Raw genomic sequence first — 22,366 nt, 5'->3', positions numbered from 1 at the left:
AGTATATTCCACATTTGAGATAGTTTCTTTAAGTGCAGTGCAGGGCTCACTATTTGTGTAGCTTTAGAAAGACAATTTAAAGCAGTTCAATGCAACAATTGAATAATAATTATTTTGTTGGTAAAGTTATTTGTTCTTGGAGGCCCACACGCTGAACAATGAAACACCACTTAAACATTCTTCTTTAGAAAGTCGGGAGAATTAAAAAAAAAAAGAACTCAAATGAAACTCTGGCAATGAAGCATGCTGCTGTTGTGCTGCCTGCATAAATGTTGTAAGACTGAAAAACCCAAGTGGAGCTGTGTCAGCATTTTGGATGCAAATCAAATATATAAAGCAAGAAACTATTTGTGAAAATATACACTAGGGATGGAACATAGTATTAGAGATATTTTAGTTGGGAAGCTTCCTTCAGCTTGTGTATCAGACAAAATGTAGTTTTAACGTTGATGCTCCTTTTTATGACCTTTAGGAAGCTTTTTTCAAATCAAAATGACAACGCTTTAATGGCCTTTATCTTATGGTCAGATCCTTATTTAAACCATCCACATGGAACAGTTTAAAAACACATTCTACTAAACATTTATAATTTTTAATGAATTGTGGTTAAAGTTTACCTTATGTCAGTGTAGTAACACTTAGAGTAACCCTGTTTACATTTCATCGAAAAGTTACTTTTGACCAATTTTGACCAAGAAATATAGACTTGCTGGTGGAAATCAGCATAGCCACAATGAAGTTAATAGGGTTACAGTAATTTACAGTTAAGCATCTTGGCCCTTTCTAGATTCAAATATCAATGTATTGTTATGACATTGAGTGAGAGCCTTGTCTACACTACGAGAGTAGTTCGATTTTACTTAAATCGAATATTTGGAATCGATATTGCAAAGTCGAACGTGTGTGTCCACACTAAGGACAGTAATTCGACTTTGTGAGTCCACACTAACGGGGAAAGCGTCGACATTGGAAGCGGTGCACTGTGGGCAGCTATCCCACAGTTCCCGCAGTCCCCGCTGCCCATTGGAATTCTGGGTCGAGCCAGCAATGCCTTCTGGGTAAAAAAATGTGTCGAGGGTGCTTTTGGGTAACTGTCGTCATCCATCCATCACTCACTCCCGCCCTCCCTCCCTCCCTGAAAGCGCCGGCGGGAAATCATTTCGCGCACTTTTCAAGTCATTGACAGCGCGGACGCCACAGCACTGTGAGCATGGAGCCCGCTGCAACCATCGCTGCAGTTGTGGCCGCTCTCAACGCCTCGCAGCTTATCATACAGGTTGCCCTGAGGCAGATGCAGAAAAGTCAGGCGAGGAGGCTACGTCAACGCGGTGATGGCCTGAAGTCTGAGAGTAGCACAGACCTCTCAGAAAGCAGGGGACCCAGCGCCGAGGACATCACGGTGGCAATGGGTCATGTTGATGCCGTGGAACGGCGATTCTGGGCCCGGGAAACAAGCACTGAGTGGTGGGACCGCATAGTGCTGCAGGTCTGGGATGAATCACAGTGGCTGCGAAACTTCCGCATGCGGAAGGGAACTTTCCTTGAACTTTGTGAGTTGCTGTCCCCTGCCCTGAAGCGCAATGACACCCGGATGCGACCAGCCCTGACTGTCCAGAAGCGAGTGGCCATAGCCCTCTGGAAGCTTGCAACGCCTGACTGCTACCGGTCAGTCGCGAGCCAGTTTGGGGTGGGCAAATCTACCGTGGGGGTTGTTGTGATGCAAGTAGCCAAGGCAATCGTTGATGTACTGCTGCCAAAGGTAGTGACCCTGGGAAACTTGGAGGCGATCATAGATGGCTTCGCAGCGATGGGATTCCCAAACTGCGGTGGGGCCATAGATGGAACTCACATCCCTATCCTGGCACCGGACCACCAGGCCAGCCAGTACATTAACAGAAAGGGCTACTTTTCCATGGTGCTGCAAGCACTGGTGGACCACAGGGGACGTTTTACCAACATCTACGTGGGATGGCCGGGCAAGGTTCATGACGCTCGTGTTTTCAGGAACTCTGGTCTGTTTAGACGGCTGCAGCAAGGTATTTACTTCCCGGACCACAAAATAACTGTTGGGGATGTGGAGATGCCTATAGTCATCCTCGGGGACCCAGCCTACCCGCTAATGCCCTGGCTCATGAAGCCCTATACAGGTGCCCTGGACACTGAAAAAGAACTCTTCAACTACCGGCTGAGCAAGTGCAGAATGGTGGTGGAGTGTGCTTTTGGACGTCTCAAGGGGAGATGGAGAAGCTTGCTGACTCGCTGTGATCTCAGCGAAACCAATATCCCCATTGTTATAGCAGCTTGCTGTGTGCTCCACAATCTCTGTGAGAGCAAGGGGGAGACCTTTATGGCGGGGTGGGAGGTTGAGGAAATTAGCCTGGCTGCTGATTACTCACAGCCAGACAGCCGGGCGATTAGAAGAGACCAGCGGGAAGCGCTGTGCATCCGGGAGGCTTTGAAAGCAAAGTTCCTGAGTGAGCAGGGTAACCTGTGACTTTCTAATTTTGTGTACAGAGAAGCCTTCACCCCACTTCCAACACACGTTTCAAAATAAAAATAGTTCAACTTTGTTAAAGCACACCGTTTTCTTTAATACTGTTTTCGCGGGAATTTTTAAAAACTGGGACGCAGACTGTGGTGCGGAGCGGGTGTAGTGTAGTCGCGCGAATGCAGCTTCTAAACTCAAGGACTGACAGGCTCCGCTGCGGTGGGATGGTTCTTTCAACGGAGCCTGTCACCCCTCCTGATAGGGACTGTGTGTATGGGGGGTCTATGTGACTTTGTGGCAGGGGGGGGACGGTTACAGATCCCCTGCTGTGTGGCTCTGTGATCCTGCCTAAGGACCGCCGCTTAAGATCTCTAACTGCCCTCCCCTGCCACAAAGTCACAGAGCAACCCACCCCCCACCACATAACATGAAAAGAACCTCCCAGACTAACCAGGGTAAGTAGTCACTGCATCACTGCACTATGTATGTGCCTTGCTGCTGTGCCTGCCCCCGACTATGTACCCTGCCAAAGGTGACTGTCCTGTCCAATTACCAACCCCCTTTCCCCCCCTCCTCCAAAAGAACATGATGGAAACAGTAGTTAACAGAAACATATTTTTTATTATCAACTACACATGGGACTGGGAAGTGAAACTTGGACGGGGGCTTGTGTCAGGCGGGAAGGAAAGTACTTGTCAAACTTTGGGGAATGAGAGCCTTCTGCTGCTCGAGCTCTCTGCAGGGGTGGAGTGAGAGTTAGCAGGGACTCTGCCGCCTCTCCTTCTGTGCACTTTGGGTGAAGGGAGTATGGGACTTGGTGGCGGGGGAGGGCGGTTAGAGATGGACTGCAGCGGGGCTCTGTCCTCCTGCCTCCGTTCCTGCAGAACATCCACAAGGCGCCGGAGCGTGTCCGTTTGCTCCCTCAGTAGTCCAAGCAGGGTTTGAGTCGCCTGCTGGTCTTCCTGACGCCACCTCTCCTCCCGATCCATGTTTGCTTGGTGCATTCGGGTCAAGTTTTCCCGCCACTGGGTCTGCTGTGCTGCCTGGGCTCGGGAGCAGGCTATAAGCTCTGAGAACATGTCCTCCCGTGTCCTCTTCTTCTTATGCCTAATCCTCCCTAGCCTCTGGGAGTGTGATGACAGGCTAGGTTGTGAGACAGTCGCAGATGGGGCTGTGGGAATGGGAAAAAGGGAGTGAATTCCTCAGAAAGCTAAATGTACTTGTGAACAAAGAACATAGTCTTTCTCTGTGAACAGGACCATGCACAGCACCTATCACATGCGCACTCAGCACAAGGTCGAATTCTCGGCCTTCGCATTCAGTGTCTGGGGTTTTGCAGAGCACTTTCGAGAACCCTGTCAGGACAACGGAATTGCTCTTGCACGCAGACATGGTAAGCCGTAGATTCGTGGCAGCTTAAAACTTTAATATTAGCAATGGCCTCATTTCACATTGAAATCAATGTCGGTCCCTGCTGCCAGCAATCCGGCAAGCAGGAAGTCTGCTCCTGTCCCACACCCTCGCGGCTGTCCCCGGGAACGATCCCTTTCGGCTGACCCTCTCCCGCCTCCACCGCGTGGCTGCAAACCAGCGGTTACAGTTCTGTAAAGGAACGGTAAAGCAGTCCCAACACTAACATTCCCCTACCTCATTCAAAGCAGGTCGTCATGAGCGACATCACCCTCATGAGGATCTCTGAGAGCGACAGACAGAGAATGCTCCGGGAAAGCCTTCAAAGACCAGGGCCGTATGCCGCCATGCTGTGCCAAGCAATGATTCCGGAGTACTTGCTAGTCTCGTGGCGCGGCAACGTGTCCTACAACGGAGGACCCAATAAGGCCGCTCTCCCCAAGAACCTAATGCAGCGGATTTCAAATTACCTGCAGGAGAGCTTCCTTGAGATGTCCCCGGAGGATTTCTGCTCCATCCCCGGACATATAGACCGCATCTTACTGTAGCTGCAGTAGCAGGGACTAAACAGTAGAGCGGCTTGGGCAGGACAATCATGCAAAACCGGACATTGCTAGATTTTTTTCAAATAGTTGCACTGCCCATGACTGAACCGTTAAGTTAATCAAACTAATCATGAGAAACCCATTTTTTAAATTGTTAATAATCATGTTCTGTTACAAATAAATGTTTAGATGTTTACAACACTTACTGGATGATCCTTCACCAGATTCTGTGTCCGGGGTAACGGCTGGGGAGGGTTGGTAGGGGATCTCTGTAAGGGTGATGAAGAGATCCTGGCTGTCGGGGAAATCAGCGTTGTGAGCGCTGTCGACTGCCTCGTCCTCCTCATCTCCTTCCTCATCTTCCCCGTCCGCTAACATGTGCGAGGATCCGGCCGTGGACACTATCCCATCCTCAGAGTCCACAGTCAGTGGTGGGGTAGTGGTGGCGGCCGCACCGAGGATGGAATGCAGTGCCTCGTAGAAACGGGATGTCTGGGGATGGGATCCGGAGCGTCCGTTTGCCTCTTTGGTCTTCTGGTAGCCTTGCCTCAGCTCCTTGATTTTCACGCGGCACTGCGTTACATCCCGGCTGTATCCTCTCTCTGCCATGTCTTTAGAGATCTTCTCATAGATCTTTGCATTCCGTCTTTTGGATCGCAGCTCGGAAAGCACGGACTCATCGCCCCACACAGCGATGAGATCCAAGACTTCCCGATCAGTCCATGCTGGGGCCCTCTTTCTATTCTGAGATTGCACTGCCATCAGTGCTGGAGAGCTCTGCATCGTTGCCAGTGCTGCTGAGCTCGCCACGATGTCCAGACAGGAAATGAGATTCAAACTGGCCAGACAGGAAAAGGAATTCCAATTCAAATTTTCCCGGGGCTTTTCCTGTGTGGCAGTTCAGAACATCCGAGCTCTTACTGCTGTCCAGAGCGTCAACAGAGTGGTGCACTGTGGGATAGCTCCTGGAGCTATTAGCGTCGATTTCCATCCACACCTAGCCTAATTCGACATGGCCATGTCGAATTTAGCGCTACTCCCCTCGTCGGGGAGGAGTACAGAAGTCGAATTAAAGAGACCTCTATGTCGAACTAAATACCTTCGCGGTGTGGACGGGTGCAGGGTTAATTCGATGTAACGGCGCTAACTTCGACATAAACGTCTAGTGTAGACCAGGCCAGGATACCAAAATCTCTCCTTTAAAATACTGTATGCAGCAAAATATCCTTTCTCAGGAGCAGCCGCAAAATACTATGATAATAATTCAGTGGGGGCGGCCTAATATCAGAGGAAAGGACTACAAATTAGCCTTCCTGGATTATATTTCTCAGCTTTAGCATTAAATTGCTGTTTGACGCTGGCTAGAAGCCAGGCATACCAGTGTTCTAATTCTAGAGCTGCCACTGACTCATGCGTCCCTAGGACAAGTCACTTCACGTCCCTGTGTCTCAACTTCCTCATCTGTGAAATGGAGCTACTAGTATCTATCTATGTTGTTCCCAGGAAGGCCCTACTTCAGTAAAGCACCTGCTTCAAGTTAAACACATTTCAATGCTTTGCTGAATAAGGATAGTTTGATTAATCGAGACCTAAAAAAGAAATCAACATTTACCAAATATCACCCAGGCTATCTGAGATGCTACAGAATTTTCCTACATTTACAATAACTGTGGGATCTCAGATGCTGTGATAGAGTAATTTGAGTTTTAACAGCAACCACAGTGCCTCTTGGAGACACTGAGGGACTTAATGTTTGTAAATGTTTGCGCCCAAGTGAAAGTGGTTCTGAATAATTTATAATACCTTACATTTCTGTTTATTACTACTGAAGTACTAAAGGTGGACCCAAGTGTAAAAAAAGAAAAAAAAATCAACTAAAAACATTTAGGGTTGTGCAATGAATGCTGTAATTTTATCAAATTAAACTATAAATTGGGCCCTACCAAATTCATGGTCCATTTTGGTCAATTTCACGGTCATAGGATTTTAAAAATAGTAAATTTCATGATTTCTGCTATTTAAATCTGAAATTTCACAGTGTTGTAATTCTAGGAGTCCTGACTCCAAAAGGAGTTGGGGGGGGGGGCGGTCACACAAGGTTATTGTAGGAGGGTTCTGGTACTGCTGCCCTTATTTCTGCGCTGCTGCTGCAGCAGCGCTGCCTTCAGAACTGGGCAATGGTGAGTGGCGGCTGCTGGCTAGGAGCCCAGCTCTGAAGGCAGAGCTGCTGCCAGCAGCAACACAAAAGTAAGGATGGCATACTATGGTATTCTATGTTGCTGCCTGCAGAGCTGGGACCTCAGTCAGCAGCCGCCACTCTCCAGCCGCCCAGCTCTGAAGGCAGCAGTGCAGAAGTAACAGTGGTATGTTATGGTATTGCCACCCTAACTTCTGCGCTGGTACTGGCGGGGTGCTGCCTTCAGAGCTGGGTGCCCAGCCAACAGCCGCTGCTTTCTGGCCAAACTGCTCTGAAGGCAGCGCAGAAGTAAGGTGACAATGCTGCAACCCCCCTAAAATAACCTTGTGACCCCCCCCTTCAACTTCCCTTTGGGTCGGGACCCCCAATTTGAGAAATCCTGGTCTCCCCCATGAAATCTCTATAGTACAGAGTAAAAGCACACAAAAGACCAGATTTCATGGGCGGAAACCAGATTTCACGGTCCATGACGTACTTTTAATAGCTGTGAATTTGGTAGGGCCCTAACTATAAATGTCAAATCATTTTGCAAAAAGATGAACTTTGCAGAAAACAGAGAAATGTAAAACTTGTATGATTTTGTTTGCCAAATTGCTAAAAGCCTTCTCCAGGTAGTATGATACCCTTGTGACAACAGCAGTTTCCTTCAGGGAGGTAAAAACACTCCTTGATTAACAGATTTAATTTTCTCTTACCCTGAAGTCAGGCTTATAACTAATGTATTAATATTGCATTCAGAAGCTCCCATGCATTTAGGAGACAATGGGTGAGTTCATTTATATATTTTAAATAAATCTATTGTGGCTGTGCCCTACCATAGACTGTAACTAGTAGATGCACATCTGTAATGAACAGTAAAAAAGAATTTAATCTTGTTGTCAGCAGGATTTTGTAAGGAGCCTCTATTAACATAATACAAGTAATTAGAGCCTGGGACAGGATGTCAGAAAACCTGCTGGGAGTTCTTCTACTCCAAGACACTTTCTCACTGTGATCATCTTAGGCTTAGTTTCTCAAGGGTATTTTGGGACCTAACTGTCATTGAAAACGATGGAAATTAGGCACCTAAATACCAGTGAGGAGATGGGCCTTAACCTCTCTGTGCCTCAGTTTACCAATATTTACAAAGTGTACTGAGATCCTTATATGCAAGCTGCTATAGATTATCTAAAACTTCCCCACGATCAAAGGAAAACAACCCTCCCATCACCCCAGATAATTTGAAAATATTACATAAATTCACCCATTCATTACAAAACATGGCACTTTTTTCATGTCTATGGATGAAAAGAAGCTTCTTGGGAAAATTGAACGACATTTAGGATACAATTCTCAAAATCTGGCCTCCATTTATGTGCACGCTACTTTGTGCATACAAGTTTTGCACATTCGTGGGAACACATGTTTTGTGTACTATCACTTGTGCACTCACATGGTTGAACTTATGCACGTAAACACATTTGTGTTCTCTTTGTATCCATAAATGGGTCCTGGGACATGTAAATTCTATATGACTGCACAAGTGATAATGCACACTAACAAAGACTAGGGTGAGGCACCTTTGAGAACATGGCCCTTAAAAAGTACTACATCATATACCCCTCATTGCCTCGTAATGCCTCTGAAACACAGGAACAAGCTGGAATCTTCCTCAAATGTCATGTTCTGATCTTAAATTGGAAATGAACCTTGCAGCACTGGAGGTGAGATTCTCACTCCACTGCAGTCTCTATATGCCACCATGTCATTGTTGCTGCATAGGGGCTGTAAACAGCCCCCAAGGAACCAGAGAAGCATTTCCCTGGCGCAGGTCCTACATAGGGTCACTGTAGGTAGCCCTAGGCTGCCCCTCCATTGCAAGCCCTGCTGCAGCGGGCATATTGGCGGTAGAGCCAGGGACAAGAGGAGTGTCTCTATAGCACATACCACTGTGGTGATTCTAGATTGCTCCATGCTACAGAGCAGCCCACAAGCAGCAGCAGGAGGCTGCCATATATTACAGAAATTCACTGAGCACCTTTTGGCCCGTAGAGCAGCTCAGAATGAGGCAAAAAGCTCCTTTTGCCTTCCACTTCTTCTGCGCAGCACAGCATGAAATCCCAACTTAATTGTCCAACTTGGAAAATGCGACAACTCAGAGGAGGGTGTCACCTACCACTGGCTTTTAAGGCATTAATTAATGAAACAAGGAAAATTGTAAAGGTGCAGCAATTCATCCAGTGTAAGGACAGGCTGAGGAAATGTCAGGGCTGATATAAAAGCAGAGTAGTATGCCTCTAATAGAAAGTATGGTGCTGGTATGGGGACCACTCTGAGCACTGACAAGGTATTTTCTACCATCATTAACCTTGAAATTATGGCCAGTGAGCCTAGCCCATGAGGCTTTCCTGTCAATATTTTATATCCCTTTTTATATCCCTTTCAGATCTGAAGCTGTGAGCTTCTCATGCAATTTAAATTTGTGGCATGATGTACTCCTCCTCATCCTTGGCCTAAGAAAAGAAAACCAATACCTTAATTATTTGTAAATGAGGAAATAAAACAGTGTACAGAATGACCCAAAATATGGTATGTTATTCTCAGTCATCACAAGCATGAAAAATATATAAGGTGTTCAGCACATGAAGGCACATTTCAGAGGATCATGTTGAGAGAGTATAACTACCTGTAAAAATAGGGTTTGAAATTTTTCCCCCATTGAAAGTTAAGTTTATATGCACATGCAATATCAGATCTACCACCATTTCATTCATTTTTTAATCCAACATTTGGATTTAGAGATGATGGCTGTCTCCAGGAAGCTTTATAAAATCAGGGTTTATGAGTTGCTCCATAAACCAAGTATCTACAATGATCCATATATATTTTATGCACACAATTATCTGTTTGAGCACATGAATGCATATTTTTCCCAAGGACCTGCAGTATATATATTTTTTATTTACTCTTACTTCTACACTGCAAAATACCTGCGGCAGTGAGACTCAGAGCTCAAGTCTTGTGCTACAGCACTAGAAATAGCAGCATAGACATTCCTGTTTGGGCTCTAAAACCCAGTGAGGTGGGTGGGTCTTAGAGCCCGAGCAGGTACATCTACACTGCTATTTTTAGCACTGTAGTGTGAGCCCCACAAACCTGAGTCTGTAGACACCAGCTTTGAGACTCACTGCCACAGGGTTTGAGGTTTTTTGTTTTGTTTTTTGCAGTGTAGACATACCACTAGGGGCCACTGAGAATTGCTGCATATATGAAGTTCCCATTGACTTCAAGTGAGAGATATACATCATCCCACAGGGAAGAGGTGGAAACCCCATTACTTGGAACTTTTAATGCTAGACTGGAAGAAACACTAGAAAACACTAGAAAATATACAGTAGGAACAAAGAAAGGTGTATTGGCAAGGAAATGAACTAGATGATCCAATGGGTCTTTTCTATCCCTCATTTCTGTGACTCTGAGAACAAAGACAATAGCAAATCACAGACAGAATTCTATAGTAACACAAGAACCAGGAATACAACAAAAGTAAAAAAAAATAGGTGTTTTGTACTTTGGTGTACCGGATTCAGGGCCGGTGCTACCATTAAGTCAAACTAGGCGGTTGCCTAGGGCGCCAAGATTTGGGGGTGCCAAAAAGCGGTGCCCCCAGTTTTTTATTTACAGCATTCCTATGCTCCCTCCCTGAGCGCGCAGTCACCGCTCCACTTCTCCCGCCTCCCAGGCTTGTGATGCCAATCAGCTGTTTGATGCCGCAAGCCTGGGAGGGGAGAATTAGAATGGGGGCGGCATGCTCGGGGAGGAGGCGGAGCAGAGGTGGGCTGAGGTGGGGAGCTGCCGCACGGCTCCCCGGGGGGGGGAGCTGCCGCAGGGGGGGGTGCCTTAGGGTGGAGAGCTGCCGCAGGGCTGGGGGTGGGGCGCAAGGTGGAAGTTTTGCAGCGGCCCTGACAGGATTAACAGCAGGAAAGAGCTTTCTTTTATCTACAGTGGACTTTGTTTAGTGCTGATTTACCTCCTGTGCAATGCGTCTTACGTTAATGGAGTTGCACGGCGTGTAAATCGGAATGAATTTAGTCCCTCACAGTTTGGGATGAGTCTCTGCCACTGAGAGCCTAGCAGAAATAACTGAGCTCACATAACATTTTGCTCAAAAATGAGTCAGAGCTTTTTGGAGTTTTCTTATGACTCACAGTTACAGTTGTTAGAGATATTTTGTTCAAAATATTTTTTGTAGTGAAAAGTAGCTTTTTTATCAATACGGAAAATCTCTGTGAGAAACGTCCATGTTTGACATGCCTTTTTTCAACAAAAAACAGAACATTTCAGCTGAAGCTAATTTTTTTTTTGACAAGACAAACAAAAATTGATTTTCTGATAAAACCCAAAACCTTCTGCAGAAAAATTGCAACAAAAATGGAAATTATCGTTTTTAATCACCATTTTTTGTGTGAACTGAATCATTTTCTGACCGGCTCTATTCATAGTGGGCATTGAAAAGCAAGAAATAGTGAAAAGCAACAGAGGGTCCTGTGGCACCTTTAAGACTAACTGTTAGTCTTAAAGGTGCCAGAGGACCCTCTGTTGCTTTTTACAGATTCAGACTAACACGGCTACCCCTCTGATACTTAAGAAATAGTGAGGCAGCAGTGGTATGGATGAGTGTGTGGCTGCCATTCAAGATCAGCGCGAAGGTCCGATAGCCTCATAATCTCCCGTATGAGTTCTAAATATTCAGAAATGCTTGTGAGGATGGTGGCGGGGGGAAAAATAACAGTACAAGGATGAAGATAACACAGAAGACTCAGTAACAGTCTTTGGAAGCCATTTCCTTTATGCATGAGGCGATCCAATTATTTCAAAGGTTGCCCTATAACATGCATAGTGTCCAGCAGAAACACAGCAGCAGCACAGCAAGAGCTGTACATCTCATTACAGGAAAACTGACCACAAAACTATATTAAAAGCTATGCTTAGTCCTGGGGTTATTTTTAACTTTTTGATCAGTCAGAGAAAACTTTTAAAAAATCCCTTTGTATGCCTATTGTAAATAGCAGAGACTACCTGCTACTATCAGTCTCAGTTTGATGACAGTGAGTGCGAAGGAGGAAGTCTTTATGTATCAAATAACTAGCTGCTATTTTGGGAAGGCAGTTACCTCCTCCCCAGATTCCATTCAAATGTGCCATTTTCAAGCAGTAAATTAGGGATATTTTCAAGACGAGGGTCTATTGGAACCGTAGCAGTCAGAGAGAATGGGTCAGATTCACACATGGTGTAAGCAGCTATATCACCCATGCAAGTCTGGATGTAAATATTAACATGTAATGTAAATTTAGTTTAGATGTAAACAGGGATGGAAAGTACATGCTGGATGTATGCTGATCAGAAAACAAGTGATTGAAGAATATCTCAGGGATTAACAAAACAGATCCACCCTTAATAACATAAAACAGCCATATTGGGTCAGACCAATAGTCCATCTAGCCCAGTATCCTGTCATCCAACAGTGGCCAATGCCAGATGCTTCAGAAGGAATTAACAGAACAGCACAATTTCAGTGGTCCATCCCCTGTCATCCACTCCCAGAGCATGGGGTTTCACCCTTGATCATCTTGGCTCATAGCCATTGATGGACCTATCCTCCATGAACGTATCTAATTTTTTTTTTAACCCAGTTATATTTTTGGCATTCACAACATCCTCTGGCAATGAGTTACACGGTGGATTGTGCATTGTGTGAAGTAGTACTAGTACTCCCTTTTGTTTGTTTTCAATCTGCTGCCTATTAATTTCATTGGGTGATCCCTAATTTTTGTGTTATAAGAAGGAGTAAATCACACTTCCTTATTCCCTTTCTCTACACCATTCATGATTTTATAGACCTCTATCATATCCCCCCTTAGTCGCCTCTCTTCCAAGATGAAAAGTCCCAGGCTTTTAATCTTCTCATATAGAAGCTGTTCCATACTCCAATTATTTTTGTTGCCTTTCGTTGAACTTTTTCCAATTCTAATATATCTTTTTTTAAGATGGGGCAACCAGAACTGCATGCAGTAATCAAGGCATGGGCATACCATGGCTTTATATAGTAGCATTATGATATTTTCTTATTATCTATCCCTTTACTAATGGTTCCTAACATTCTGTTAGCTTTTTTGACTGCCACTGCACATTAAGCAGATGTTTTCAGAGAACTATCTACAATGACCCCAACATTCTTTCTTTAGCGGTAATAGCTAATTTAGATCCCATCATTTTGTATGTATAATTGGCATTATGTTTTCCAATGTGCATTACTTTGCATTTATCCACACTGAATTTCATCTGCCATTTTGTTGTCCAGTCACCCAGTTTTCTGAGATCCCTTTGTAACACTTCCCAGTCTGCTTTGGACTTAACTGTCGAGTAGTTTTGTATTATCTGCAAAATTTTCCACCTCATTGTTTATACCTTTTTCCAGATCATTTATGAATATGTTGAACAGCACTAGTCCCAGTACAGATCCCTGAGGAACACCACTATTTACCTCTCTCCATTCTGAAAACTGACCATTTATTCCTGCCCTTTGTTTCCCTATCTTTTAACTTTAAATTAGCCAGGTCAACTTCAGAGATGAAAAACAGTGTAAAAATTACAGACCTAGGAGTGGGTGGGCATAGAAAAATAAACTAAGCTAAAATAGTCGCTTTTCTTGCTGTTACCTCCTCAAATCCCATATGCTTGGGTATTTATACTGTACCTATTTTTCATTTGCACTGAAACCCAAATTGGTGGAAGTTCCCACTTATACTTGTTTTCTGAGCAGCTTTCACTTATTTAGTTACTGAGTCTGACTGTTTACATCACCACCAAATTTGGCACAGTCACTCTGAAGTACAGTTTTAATCTGCAAACTGAATGTGTAAATCCTGCATCGGGGAGTTCCGTATTTAGTGTCTATCAATAGCTTCCTAATCGCATGTGCTCTGTTTATAAGTCAATGGCTGACGTGTTTTGTTTTGTTTTTTGGTTGGTTGGTTGGGTTTCGGCTCACCTCTGTAAAATGCAATGAAAAGTTATACTGCTATGTAAGTATTTAATAATACGTGCTTCTGTGAGGAACAAGTAGGCTCAGAAAGTATGGGGAACTAGACCACCACGCAAATACCCCAGCCCTCAGTAATGCCCCAAGATCTGTACAATTTTCCATTGCCTATCTACCAGATAAAGGGCCACACCCACACTCCACATGCATCCTCCTGACTGTAAGAATTACACTCATTGCATTGGGACAGAGACACCATCCGACCTAGAAATGGGTTCTTTAGACCACTGAAGAGTAGGCCAAAGGGATATAACATATGTCTGTTGTCCTGACAATCTGTAATACTTTATCAGACCAAATTGGCATGACCAGGTGGGCCTGATTTTCCTCTAATTCACACTAGAGTACCTCCACTGAAGACAAGAGAGTTACACCACTTTTGAACTTGCTTAAGAAAGAGAAGAGTTAGGCCCTATGCACAGAATTAATTTCATTTCGTGTTCAGTTAGTGTTTACTAACTGTATGTGTTCGGAATCATATATGAATGTATCTGATCATTCACCCAACAAAAGAATTAAGTGACTCCCAGGGTTGGTTTAAAAAATACCCAGTCAGAACGTGGGCAGGTAAGTGGCTGATCAAGATTATATAAAGATAGATATAGGTTCTATTTATTAATATCAAGATGTTAAACAAAAGCAATAAAAAAGACACATCAGAAAATAATGGCAACTGTGTAGGAATATATTTTGCAGTCCCCATGCTTTCAAAATGTTTGAAGTGTTTATATTAATGAAGACAAAAGCTTACACTTATCCCTCTCTTAATATGTTTGTTGCATTAGTGTTGAAGATGTATCTCTCAGGAGAATATTTGGAGAGAAGATGAGAAGTTACACCAAAGCATTTATCAAACGATTTGCATCTCATTTGGGTCACTGGAATGATGAAAAACTGCTGTTCCTTCAGTCTGTGCAGCTTTGATATTTTAATGATTGACTTACATGAATAAGGTGCTCTAAATACAATTATTCACATCCAATTATCCAGAAAAAAGATAGGGTTTTATGCATAAATGCAGTACTTAACACACACTGTAGGCAGTAAACACAGCCACATATTTTAAGTAAAGTTGCATGGTTTTTATAACAATTACAATATTATCATTATGTTATTATATTGGCTTGTTAATACACCTCTACCTCGATATAACGCTGTCTTCAGGAGCCAAAAAATCTTACGGCGTTATAGGTGAAACCGCGTTTTATCGAACGTGCTTTGATCAGCCGGAGTGCGCAGCACCGCTCCCCTGGAGCACTGCTTTACCATGTTACATCAGAATTCGTGTTATATCAGGTCGCGTTATATCGGGGTAGAGGTGTAGTTACATTCCTCTTATATCTAGTGAAGTTTTTCAGAAGCTGGGAATGGGCAACGGGGGATAGATCACTTGATGATTACCTGTTCTGTTTATTCCCTCTGAAGCACCTGGCATTGGCCACTGTTGGAAGACAGGATACTGGGCTAGATGGACCTTTGGTCTGACTCGGTATGGCCATTCTTATGTTTATATTCCAAGTTCCTGTGCATTAAGTATTCTCGATGGACCAAACTGATCCTATGGAATGCTACTAAAACTCATAGAGGATGAAGAATTTGGCCTCTATTGATTTCATTATTTTCTTCCTCTTAGTAATAGTTTCATTATATTCATAGATTCATAGATTCTAGGACTGGAAGGGACCTCGAGAGGTCATCGAGTCCAGTCCCCTGCCCTCATGGCAGGACCAAATACTGTCTAGACCATCCCTGATAGACATTTATTTAACCTACTCTTAAATATCTCCAGAGATGGAGATTCCACAACCTCCCTAGGCAATTTATTCCAGTGTTTAACCACCCTGACAGTTAGGAACTTTTTCCTAATGTCCAACCTAAACCTCCCTTGCTGCAGTTTAAGCCCATTGCTTCTTGTTCTATCCTTAGAGGCTAAGGTGAACAAGTTTTCTCCCTCTTCCTTATGACACCCTTTTAGATACCTGAAAACTGCTATCATGTCCCCTCTCAGTCTTCTCTTTTCCAAACTAAACAAACCCAATTCTTTCAGCCTTCCTTCATAGGTCATTTTCTCAAGACCTTTAATCATTCTTGTTGCTCTTCTCTGGACCCTCTCCAATTTCTCCATATCTTTCTTGAAATGCGGTGCCCAGAACTGGACACAATACTCCAGTTGAGGCCTAACCAGAGCAGAGTAGAGCGGAAGAATGACTTCTTGTGTCTTGCTCACAACACACCTGTTAATGCATCCCAGAATCATGTTTGCTTTTTTCGCAACAGCATCACACTGTTGACTCATATTTAGCTTGTGGTCCACTATAACCCCTAGATCCCTTTTTGCTGTACTCCTTCCTATACGGTCTCTTCCCATTCTGTATGTGTGAAACTGATTTTTCCTACCTAAGTGGAGCACTTTGCATTTGTCTTTGTTAAACTTCATCCTGTTTACCTCAGACCATTTCTCCAATTTGTCCAGATCATTTTGAATTATGACCCTGACAGAATTACACAGAATTAGCTAATCAAAATGTTGTGCCCCATTTGCCCACCCCAAGATTAGCTTTTGGATATAGTTATTTTAAAGTGTGGCTCCGCTCTGAAAAGTGACTGTCTGACCCTGTTATTTTCTGGCTGGAGAAGATTTTTCATCCAAATATTGTCAAAAGGTCTGCATGCAACCTGCCAGGTCCCAGTCTCGAACCCCATGTTTGGAGCACCAGCAGAAAGGAAAAGTTTCACCAGGATCATCCCAACAATCCAGTCCCAGTGCTACCCCAGAAGGGAATGTGTCTGAAGAGGATGGTGGTGTGATGATCTAAGAGTGCCAGGCCTCAGTTTTGACAGGTCTAGCACCCAGGGCTGCAGGTGACCTAGGTCTCCGACACTCCCTTGTCATGACGAACGGAAACAAAGCAACACTCATTAATCTTGGAAGAACGGGTTCCACAGGAAATCCTATCAGGATGCCCAAAGCCTAGGGAACCTGATTGGCTCACACTCACTGCTTAAGTCAGGAAATAACCCAGGTGGATTGTCCAAGCAATTGTGAAGACTCTGTTGCATTGGACATTTGCCCATTGTCTGTCTCCTGCGTTCTGCGTCCAACTATTCCTGATTCCTGCTCTGCTTCTTTCCTGCTCCTAGTTCCTGCCTTGCTCCTGCTCTGTGTCTGAGCTTTGCCTTATCTCTCGTTTCTGTCCTTACCGTCACTCCTGACCATCAGCTCTGATTCTGGCTCTGACCCTTGGTTCAACTTCAGATTTTAACTCTGGCTCTGATCATTGGGCCAGACTGCCTACATCCCAGTTCCTAACACATCTTTCTTGAATTGAGAGTACCAGAACTGGACACGATATTGCAGTAATAGTCACACCAGTTTCAAATAAAGAGGTAATATACCCTCTCTACTCCTACTCAGTAGTTCCCTACATCCAATGTAAAAAACACTTGAAATGCAGAATCTATCTTTGCTTCTCGCCATAAACTCTCAGAAGCTCTACTGAGGATCTTGGCATTAGCTGTTTTCTTTTGTGCTAATCACTTTTCAATTGTTATAAAGTTTTCACCTCTCACCTTTGTCCATCAGTCAGCTCCATTTACCTAGTCTCTCTGTTTTATAATCTATTCCCTTTTTATTTTTGTATACTCCACTGATTATAATATTTTAAATTCATTAACTTAATAAATATGTTGCAATATATTACACCTGGCAACCCCCCTGATTTCATTATAATTCCAAAATAGCAAAGTACATTACAATAATTGCATACATTATTTCTATATTTCCATTGCTAATTGTAAGGTTTGGATGTATTGCTTTGAATTTCAAGTGGATAAAGTTTCAACTGAATCTAAATAAGAAATTCTCAGGCATACAAAGAAAATGTAGAGTTAATGGTTAAATTTTTCACTCAAGTTTTTCATAAGCCTTGTTGGATAATTTTTAAGTATGTTGTACCTAACTGAAAGAGAGGAGCAAAGACTTAAACATTTTAGGCCACATTTTTAAAGGGCCCCCATTGTGAGCATACACCATCTGAGTTATGGCTGCATGCATGCATGCATATTAGGGAACTGCACACTAAAAGTAATGACCCAAGATGTGATGTCAGATAGTCACAAACATCAAATGCCTTTAGAAAATATCACATTTTGCTTTTTGATTCTGGACATAAACTATAATAGAATAATCGTTATAATAACGTAATTGTTAAGTGCACCTCTGTGTGATTAGCATAGTATCCTCATAACCATAAAGACTACAGTATGGACGTGTCCTTGTGATTCCATAGTTAAGTTAAGGTTACATTACAGTTTCTACTCGGTGCCACCCACTGCAGGAGCCCCAGCTATAAGGGCAGGATTGGTTGTGGCCTGGACATTGCTACATCCCAGATATTCCCTTGTCATGCAAAAACCTAACTTGCACAGGAGCCAAGCTGGCCTTCTGCAGCCCCATTGTAGAGGACACACAAGCTGCCCCTACACTCTGTTCAGCACTGGTGCAGGGATGAATTCCTCCCAAGGAGCAGATCTGTTGAGCTAGAAGGTAGTTTTAAACTTTTAACCATCTTTGTTTCTCTTTTCTGGACTTCCAATTTGTCCACATGTTTCCTGAAATGTGGCATCCAGAACTGGGCACAATACTCCAGCTGAGGCCTAATCTGCGCAGAGTAGAGCGAAAGAATTGCCTCTTGTGTCTTACTTACAACACTCCTGCCAATACATCCCAGAATGATGTTTGCTTTTTTTTGCAAGTATTATACTGTTCACTCATATTTAACTTGTGATCCACTATGATCCTCAGATCCCTTTCACAGTATTCCTTCCTAGGCAGTTTTGTATGTCTGCAACTGATTGATCCTTCCTAAGCGGAGTATTTCACATTAATCCTTATTGAATTTCATCCTATCTACTTCAGACCATTTCTCCAGTTTGACCAGATCATTTTGAATTACAATCCTATCCTCCAAAGCACTTGCAACCCCTCCCAGCTTGGTATTGTCCGCAAACTTTATAAGTGTACTGTCTATGCCATTATCTACACAATTTGTGAAGATATTGAACAGAACCGGACCCAGAAGTGATCCCTGCGAGACCCCACTTGACATATCCTTCCAGCTTGACTGGGAACCACCGATAACTACCCTCTGGGAATGGTTTTCCAACGAGTTATGCACCTACTTTATAGTAGCTCCATCTAGACTGCATTTCCCTAGTTTGTTTATGAGAAGGTAATATGATACAGTATCAAAGGCCTTACTAAAGTCAAATATACCCAATCTACTGCTTCCCCCTATCCAAAAAGTTTGTTATGCTGTCAAAGGAAGCTATTAGGTTGATTTGACAAGATTTGTTCTTAACAAATCCATGCTGTTTCTTATCACCCTATTATCTTCTAGGTATTTGCAAACTGATTGCTTAATTATTTGCTCCATTGTCTTTCCAGGTACTAAAGTTAAGATGGCTGGTCTGTAATTCCCTGGGTTATCCTTATTCCCCTTTTTATAGATTGGCACTATATTTGCCCTTTTCCAGTCATCTGGAATCTCGCCCATCTTCCATGACTTTTCAAAGATAATCACTAATGGCTTAGATATCTCCTCCATCGGCTTCTTGAGTATTCTAGGATATATTTCATCAGGACCTGGTGACTTGAAAACATCTAACTTGTCTAAGTAATTTCTAACTTGTTCTTTCCCTATTTTAGCCTCTGATCTTACCTCATTTTTACTGGCATTCATTAAGTTAAATGTTCAATTGCCACTAAACTTTTTGATGAAAACTAACAAAAAAGTCACTTATCACTTCTGTCATTTCCACATTTTCTATTATTGTTTTACTCTCTTCATTGAGTAATGGGCTTCCCTGTCCTTGGTCTTCCTCTTGCATCTAATATATTCGTAGAATGTTTTCCTGTTACCCTTTATGTCTCTAGCTAGTTTAATTTCATTTTGTGCCTTGGCCTTACTAATTTTGTCCCTACATATTTGGGTTATTTGTTTATATTCATCCTTTGTAATTTGACAATCCTTTCCTATGCTTCCACAGCACTGCATCAGCAGTACAGTCTCAATATAGGTTATCAAATATAGCAGAGAATGCTTACAAAAAAAGCACCCCATTTTGTCAAAAAGTGGACTGCCCTGCTCTAAAAGGGGCAAAGCCCTGTGCAATACTTCCCCTATAAGTAGGCTCACCACCAGTTCCACCTTTGCCGGGTCTATGTGGTTACATGTGAGGACAGAGTAAGAAAAGCGCTGGCTCAAAAATCCCCTAAACTTCCAGTGATCACCATCAAAGCATTCAGGTAGGGGAACTGAGGGATCCTGCTTGAGTGAAGGAGGTCCACCCTGAGCCTGGAGTGTGGCAACTTCTCCATAGGAATGAGCAAGTTGTTTGTGGAGCAACTGATCCTCTGCTGAAAACTGAGTCACTTGGGTCCACAGTGCTAGATTCCTGATCTGAAGTTAGTTAACTTGTTTCTGGAGGACTAGGGCCAAAGGGGAACTGCTGGGTAGCAGCAAGCCCTTCTCCTCCATTCAGGTACTATGAAGAGTGACGTCTAAGCAGGTCTTGGCAACTGTTAGGAACTGGGACATAGGTTGTCTGGCCTGATGGTCAGGAGTCAAGCCAAGGGTCAGAACTGGAGTCAGAGTCAGGAGTTGAGCCAAGGTTTAGAGCCAATGGTCAAGAGCAAGGCCTAAGGTCAGGAACCAGAGATGAGGCAAGGATCAGACATAGAGAAGGAGCAAGACAGTAACTAGGAACGGAATGGGAGCAGAGCAGGAACTAGAACAAGACTGGATCCAGATTGCAGGAGACAAGCAAAGAGGGGGGTCCAATGTGGCAGCCACCGGGAGCCTACGCAGTTGCTCAGTCTACCCACCTGGGTCACTTTCTGGCTTAAGTAGTAGGTGCAAGCCAATCAGATGCCCCAGACCCTGGGTGTCTGACAGGACTTGCTGTGAGACCTGACCTTTCAAGATTAGTGAGGTGCTACTTTGTCTGTCTCCCTTGGTGGTGACAAGGAAGTGTCAGAGCCCAAGGTCCCCCACAGCACCAGTTTCTACACCCGTTGAAACTGACGACCCACATCCTTAGAACCTTACAGGATGTTAACACATTGGAGAGGTTTCAGAGAAGAGCCACAACCATGATTAAAGGATTGAAATATGTGCTTATCGTGGTGAGCTCAAACTACTTAGCTTAACAAAGAGAATGTTATGAAGCAATTTGATCCAATTTGTAAGTACCTACATGGGAACAAAAAGACGATAATGGGCTCTTGAATCTAGCAGAGAAAGGTATAACACAATCCAATGGCTGGAAGTTGAAGCTAGACTAATTCAGACTGGAAACAACGCACATATTTTTAATAGTGAGTGTAATTAGTCTTTGGAACAATTTACCAAGGGCCCTGGTGGATTCTCCATCACTGCCAATTTTAAAATCAAGATTGGATGTTATTCTAAAAGATCTGCTTTAGCTCAAACACGAATTAATTGAGGGAAGTCCTACAGACTGTATTATACAGGAGATCAGGCTAGATGATCTCAGTGGTCCCTTCTGGCCTTATAATCTATTAATCTATTAAAACAAATGAACAAGCCCTCTTCAGCACTCAGTCCAAATAATGTATCTAGGTGCTGGAGATCTAACCAGGGGTAATGAAGGAAGAAATTCTTCCCCCCAGGCTGCAGAGTGGGAACTGGGCATCTCTGCAGCCACCACTGCAGCCTAAGACCCAAATTCAGAAAAATCCTTAAGCATGTGCTTAACTACAACTTAAGACAGATGGCTTTAAGTACATGATTCAACTTAAGCATGTGCCTAATTGCTTTGCAGAACTGAGGTTGAATTAGGCTCTGTGGCTCCAGAGCCTCACAGGGACAAGGTGGAAGGGGATGGAAGAGAAGGGAGAATCAGAGGATTCACAGAAGTAGGAGATCTACTGATCCCAACCCATCCACAAATCAGCCCTGCACAACAGTGTGCATGAATCCTTCACTGTATACAGGAACTGTGCACCTCCTTGTACATGCTCTGTGGGCCAAATTCTGTTCTGCTACACCAGTGTAAATCTGGAGTAATTATTATCTGAAGAACTATTCTAGATTTCCTCTAGTGTAGCAGAGAAAAGAGCTTGACCGCAAGTCTGAGATTCTGTTATATATATGTCCTTTCAATCCCAGGTTAGATGTTTACCCTATTCAGAGTCTTCATATTCCCTTTCCTATTTAGAAATATACCATGGGTGGGTTAACTGTGTTTGCATGCATGGGTTCATAAATACTTTTAAAAAAATAATAAACATTTGTCCCCCTCTTGCTTACCGTGACCTTTCAGCTGTGAAATTGATATGAATGTAAAGTGGCATTTTGAGCCAAAAATAAGAGTACATGGCTTTAAATTTTCATTGCTCTATCCATTTTGTCACTTAGATGAATCACTTTGTTGTAAAGATGAAATGATAAGATGGATACAGTTTGGCGAGCCCAGAAATTAAATGTGAGGGTATTTTGCAGTAATAACAGAGAAGCACCACAGGAGTCTCACATGAGGACTACAATGACAGTGTGTTTGTAATATACTCTTCCTCATTTTCCATTTTTATTAAAACCTAATTCTACTCCTATTTATGCTAA

At 43.4% G+C, this 22,366-nt stretch overlaps 1 protein-coding gene across 4 annotated transcripts in view; it reads right to left on the bottom strand.

Annotated features, from left to right (window-relative positions):
- NEK11 (NIMA related kinase 11) overlaps positions 1 to 22,366 on the bottom strand; it is a 182,890-nt gene that overhangs the window by 52,001 nt on the left and 108,523 nt on the right. The gene's annotated exons all lie outside the window — the stretch shown is intronic.

This window comes from Trachemys scripta, chromosome 2, assembly GCF_013100865.1.
Source record: "Trachemys scripta elegans isolate TJP31775 chromosome 2, CAS_Tse_1.0, whole genome shotgun sequence".
Taxonomy (NCBI): Eukaryota; Metazoa; Chordata; order Testudines; family Emydidae; genus Trachemys; species Trachemys scripta.
This window is presented reverse-complemented; position numbering and strand designations above follow the sequence as displayed.